Source organism: Rattus norvegicus, chromosome 8, assembly GCF_021556685.1.
Source record: "Rattus norvegicus strain SHRSP/BbbUtx chromosome 8, alternate assembly SHRSP_T2T, whole genome shotgun sequence".
Taxonomy (NCBI): domain Eukaryota; kingdom Metazoa; phylum Chordata; class Mammalia; order Rodentia; family Muridae; genus Rattus; species Rattus norvegicus.
This window is the reverse complement of record NC_141541.1, coordinates 88,239,616-88,245,403: the sequence shown is the minus strand read 5'-3', so window position 1 is coordinate 88,245,403 and position 5,788 is coordinate 88,239,616. Positions and strand designations below refer to the sequence as shown.

Genomic DNA, 5,788 nt, shown 5'->3' with positions numbered 1-5,788 from the left:
TGTTACAGGACCCAGGACTACAAGCCCAGGAGCCTCCCACCCTTGATCACTAATTGAGAAAATGCATTACAGCTGGATCTCATGGAGGCATTTTCTCTGTGATAACTCTAGCTTGTGTCAAGTTGAGACACAAAACCATCCAGTACAGATGTCCATTTTCACCTGAGTAAAATCCAGTCTCAGAAAGTTTTAGCTTACAGTTTTTTCTTTCATTTTTTTTTTTATCATTACAAGTAAGACTTTTTATTTGTCACTTAAAAATCTGGATTTTAAACACTTTCTTGGACTGGTGGTTCATATCGATCAGCTAAGTTCAAATGTAACATCTGTGTCGTCAACTGTCATTTACTACGGCTCCCATGGAGTCCCAGAGCATGGAGCTCTGGAAGTTTTCCCAAGTCCAACTTGGGCTTCTGTAGTATCTTAACCTTTCTAACGAAGACATCATGAAGAGGATAAATGAACTGGCAGGCCTTTTCTACATCTTTCCCAACGTTGTCCGGAACCAGTTTATTAAGCACTTCCTTCAAGTCTGTACTTCTTGGTCCATGATTTGTATGGTAATCAACCAGATCTGGTGGACCTGCTGGTACTGTGCACACACAAGTTGTCTTGCATATCTGGTTGTTACATTTGTGTGCATGTTAGTGTGTGTAACCAACACAGAACAGACAGAGCAGATAGTAATCAGCTGTCTTGACATCAGCATGAGCTTCAACCATGTCTGCCACTTTATGACCTTGCGACACCTTTTGTCCCAGGTAAGATCCATGCCATAGGAATTAGTCAGACCATTTTTTCCCCTCATGAGCATCCTCAGTAATTAGCTTGAATTTTCTAACTACAACTTTGTCATTTTGCAGACTAGCAAGGCTTGCTTCAAACACAAGACCATTGAGGCCAACAGATACCATTTTGGTTTCTTGCTTCCTTAAGACTTGTGTTTTCCCAATGTTTCTAACATTGAACATAGTCAGAGCTTTTACATCATACCTATCTTTCTTCTTGGCTCTCCTTGCCGTCTTTCTTCGGGCTCCTGTTCTTGTTGACCACCATGGTGCTGCTCTGGGAGCCATAAGCAATTTAAAGTTTTCTAATAGCTAACAATGTTGAAAGCTTATTCAAATATTTTATTGGCCATTTTCATTTCTTTGAGAACTGTCTGGTCAGTTCATTAACATACTGACCGACAGGATAATTTTGGGTTTTGGTGTTGAAATTTTGAAGTACTTGGTATATCTTACACTGAAATCCCCTGTCACACGTATAGTTAAGATGTCCCTCCCCCATTCTCTAGGCAGTTTCCTTCCTCTGGCAATTATTTCCCCCATCAGAAGTTCTAAATTTCTTTTGTAATCTCATTTGACAATTATTGAAATTAATCTCTGTTCTACTGTATTACTTGTTTCAGAGTATCATCATCCATGCCAACATGTATCGTAGCATTTTCTCTGTTCTCTTCTAGTAGTTTCAAAGATTAAGACCTTACATTAAGAGCTTTGATTCATTTTGAATTGATTTTCATCTATCCTGAGAAAGCTATATACCTGGATTTGTTTTTTCTACATGTGCAAATCTAGTCCATGCAACACCATTTCTTAGAGTTTACCATTTCTCCAATGCCTGTTTTTGACAGTTTTATCATGATTTTAAGAGCCAGAGCACCAGGATGTCTGTTGTGAGATTGTGTCTTTTATGTATGTCAGGGAACCTCTACATGTGAAGTATTGACCATATTTGCCAAAAGAACACCCGACAAAGAACACCAATTGACACCAGTATGGATGGGGAAAAATCTCACTAGTTTCTACTACTAGCTGAAGAACTACAGGCTGATAAGAAAGGGAGAACTCATCTTCTCCAGGGATAAGCCTCTGATGGGATATTCGATCCCCAATGGTTACGTTTATTAATTTACATATACACATATATAAAACCACAATGATAATTAAAGAATAAGAGGCTATGAATTTAAGGAGTTGAAAGGACATGAGAGTAGGAGGAGGAGAAAAAGGAAGATGCTGTTAAAAATAGTACTTATCTATAAAATTTTGCAAAATATTTAGGAAATGAGGTAGCTGTGGGGGTTTATTTCTGGGTCCTCTGTTGTATTATATTGGTTTGGATGCCTGTCTCTGAGATAGTACTACGCTGATTTTTGTCTGAGGTTGAGTACTGTGCCAGAACTGCTCCTCTGCTTTGATCATTTGGGATCCTCTTGCTTTCATGCGAACTTTTTGGTGGTTTATTCTAGTTCTGTAATGAGTACTATTGGAATTTTTATGGAAATTCTATGGAATCTATGGCTTTTCTTTTTAACCATAGGGCTGTTTTTTCTTTTTTACAATATTTATAGCAACCACAAGGATGGGAAGTTTTCCCATCTTCTACTGTCTTTCTTTTTTCAGCATCATAAGGCTTTATTGCAGATGTCTTTCCTTTCCTTGGTAAGGTTTATTCCCAAGGTTATTGTGGTGGGTTGAATGGAGAATGTCCTCACAGGCTCACATATGAGAACTTGCTTTCAGTTGCTGACGGTGGGGAGGTTGTTGAACCTCTGAGAGGTACAGCCCTACTGGAGGAAGTACATCCCTGGAAAAGTCTTTGAGTGATGCTTTATTGCTTTATCCTGCTGGAGAGGTAGCTCAGTGGTTAAGAGCATTTATTGCTCTTCCAGAGGTCCTGAGTTCAATTCCTAGCAACCACATGGTGGCTCACAACCATCTATGATGGGATCTGATGACCTATTCTACAGTGTCTGAAGATAGTTACAACGTATTCATATAAATAATATAGCTTTCTCCTACTTCCTGTTTCCTGCTCTGTTTCCTGTGTGCTGATAACATGTGACCAGCCAGCTTTCTGCTTCTGCCACCTGCTGCCATGCTTCCCCGGTCACCATAGAGTCCTTTAGCAACTTTACATCCTTTAGATCGTTTTCAGATTTTTCAGAAACTTTAGAACCTATATGCGAAGAAAATTCTTCTATAAGTTGATTTTGGTCCTGGCATATCATCATAGAAACAGGAAACTAACCAACGGAGTCATTATTTTTACTTTAATTGAAGCTTCCATGAGTGGGGTTCTCTATATGATATCTTCTAAGTTCATTATTGGGGTGTAGGGAAGTTTCTGACTTTGGCATGTTGATTTTAATATTCTCCTACTTTTCTGAAAGCATTATGGAGTCTAAGAGTATGTTTTACAGTAGGATTTCCCAGGTAGGTCTATTATAGTGTTATTTTGTGTGCTAGCAGTGATAATTTGACTTCTTCCTTTCCCATGTGTTTCCTTTCCTTTCTTTCTCTTGCCACACTGATCTTGCAAAAACTTCAAGCATCATACTTCAGATTTTGGAAGACATGCTCTTAATTTATGATGATTTAGTGTGGCATTGGCTACACGTTTGTTGTGTACAGCCTTTCAGCCTCAAGGTATGGTTCTTGTAATACTAGCTTCTCCAAGAATTCTATAATGAAGAGATATTGAACTTTGGACATAAAAGATTTCTAAGCTGCCTGAAATTTACCTGTGTAAGTGTTGAGACCATATTTGTCATGCAGACATAGCTGTACCTATACTATTAAATATTCCATTTACTAAACTAGTGGAAATGTCAGTTTTGTTGAATATTAAGGTTTCTTTGCGCTTTTTATTTAACCTGCCATGCACTTTATTTTTATGCTCATAAAATTGTGTTGACTCTAATGGTTTTATAGGGATTTTTATTTTTAATGATTTAGTTTTATTTATGTGTTTTTCTCCTCTCTCTCTCTCTCTCTCTCTCTCTCTCTCTCTCTCTCTAGTGTGTGTGTGTGTGTGTGTGTGTGTGTGTGCACGTGCGCGTGCGCACGCACCCGTGTGCTATATATCTGCAGTTGCCTGTGGAAGCCAAAAGAGGGCATTTGCTAAGAATGGTAGAAAGGATGTATGCTCATTTCCGAGAATGTGCCTAGATGGTGATCCACAGTGGCGTCCTGTGCTGCCACACACTTAACCAATTTGAAATCCTGTTCAGAAAAAAAATCAGCAGAAATGGATTCATGTATCTGGAAAATGCTGTGTCTCTGCTTCTTAGCGGAATGCAAGTTTCGCCTGTGCGGTGCGGCATGCCAACCTTTGATGTGTGTTTGTTGGAAGAAGAAGGAATCTTTCACATAATTCCTTCTCGGTAGGGTTTTTTTCCCCTTGTCTGGCTGAAATAATTATCTTGGGTACATTTATTAAAATGCAGCATGTTCTATTTAATTTTCAGTTAATTGCTTGTTGGGGAAAAAAAGACATTTTCTACAAGTTAAATCTATATTTTGAAGTTTACGTTTAAAAGTGAAAGGGATGGTACTCGTCGTGATGGCTTCTGGAAATTCTTTTCATCGTGGTCAGAAGCGGCAACAATTGCTGCAGTATTCAAAGGTGGTGGGTGCTTTTACAACCAGGAAATGAAACCTGCCCGGGAAAGCCATTGCCCTGCAGAGACTCTCTTCTTTCCCTTGCTTTCAACAGCTGTGGAGAGAATTTTTTCTTTTTGGAGTGGTTAGAATTTTTGAGAGGTGTCCATGATGTTTCTTTTAATTTCAAGCTATGAATTTTAAATCGTGCATGATCCCTGTGGCTACAGAAGATTCCTTGGTGTGTCTGCCTCCTATCAAGGGAGTGTGGACTTACATTGCCTAAGCAACATGATTTAGGGTAGATATGGAACAAACGGCATATGAAAAGTTTTATGGATTAATTTGAACCGTATGAGGGAAGTGTTCAGGCTTCCCAGTTGTAAGACCTCACTTGTTATAATCGCAACAATAGCCCCCATTTTCACTGAAAACTCATTTTTTGCTTCCGTGGTCATGGGTTTGCCAGCGTCTTTGTTAATTTCATTTTAATGCTGTTTTCTTAAAGTCTTAAGTAATTGAGGACTGAAGTCGGTGAAGAATTTCTGTATTTAATTAAAATGGTTGTTTTATGAGTTTGAGAGCTTAAAGCTAGCTCACTGCCTGGAGTCCTTAAGAGGGTCTCTTCACACTCATGTGAGGAAGAGGTAACTGAAGACAGACGCTTCCTTCTGGAAAGATTAAGTTTGTGTTCTTATAATTAGTGATACTCTTGAATCAGAATAGCAAGTCAGGCCCTCTTTCTCCCTCCCTTCCCACTCCCCATAGACAGGTACCTTCATTTATCACACTTATGCTACTTGTCAAATACTATTTAAGAGAGTACTTGGGTCTGACTGTGGTCAGAGTACTCAGATTTCAAAGGCTCGATCCATTAACATTCTGTACAGGAGAGCTTAGATTAAGCAGTGTTAAGGTGTTAAAATTCATGAGAATAAGTCAGAGAGCTGGTACCAGTTGACTTCATTCTTTAGTAAAACTCACAGAAATGATGAAGTATCAGTGATCAGTGTTTGTCCGGCCAACAGAGAGTATCCTAGAAAAACTGAAAGGCTTTTCACCAACGTGTGCCCGCCTTTTAGGAACTATTCCAGCCTCATGGAATAATTTCAAGTCATCTTACCAAGAGACAGAGGATTTTCCTTTTGTGCAGTTGTCAGGCCTAGCCAGATGGCATTCCAAAAACCAAATAATATGTGATATGATATTATTTCTCAAGATACTGGGTTTGTTTTACTATCTGACGTTAAGCTCTTTTATATGGCCCACAAGATGCTGACTGGCTCCAAGCCCCCACAATGAGTGCACGTACCAAATTCCTAGTTTGAAAGTGAGGAGAGAGAACATTCAATTCTGATTAGTAAGAAATTATGATTTTCTTTATTTGACTGCACGAAAGT

General features: G+C 38.9%; 1 pseudogene; it reads right to left on the bottom strand.

The window, feature by feature from the left end:
- Positions 1-341: 341 nt before the first annotated feature.
- Positions 342-1,076, bottom strand: Rps3a-ps10 (ribosomal protein S3a, pseudogene 10; annotated as a pseudogene).
- Positions 1,077-5,788: the final 4,712 nt, after the last annotated feature.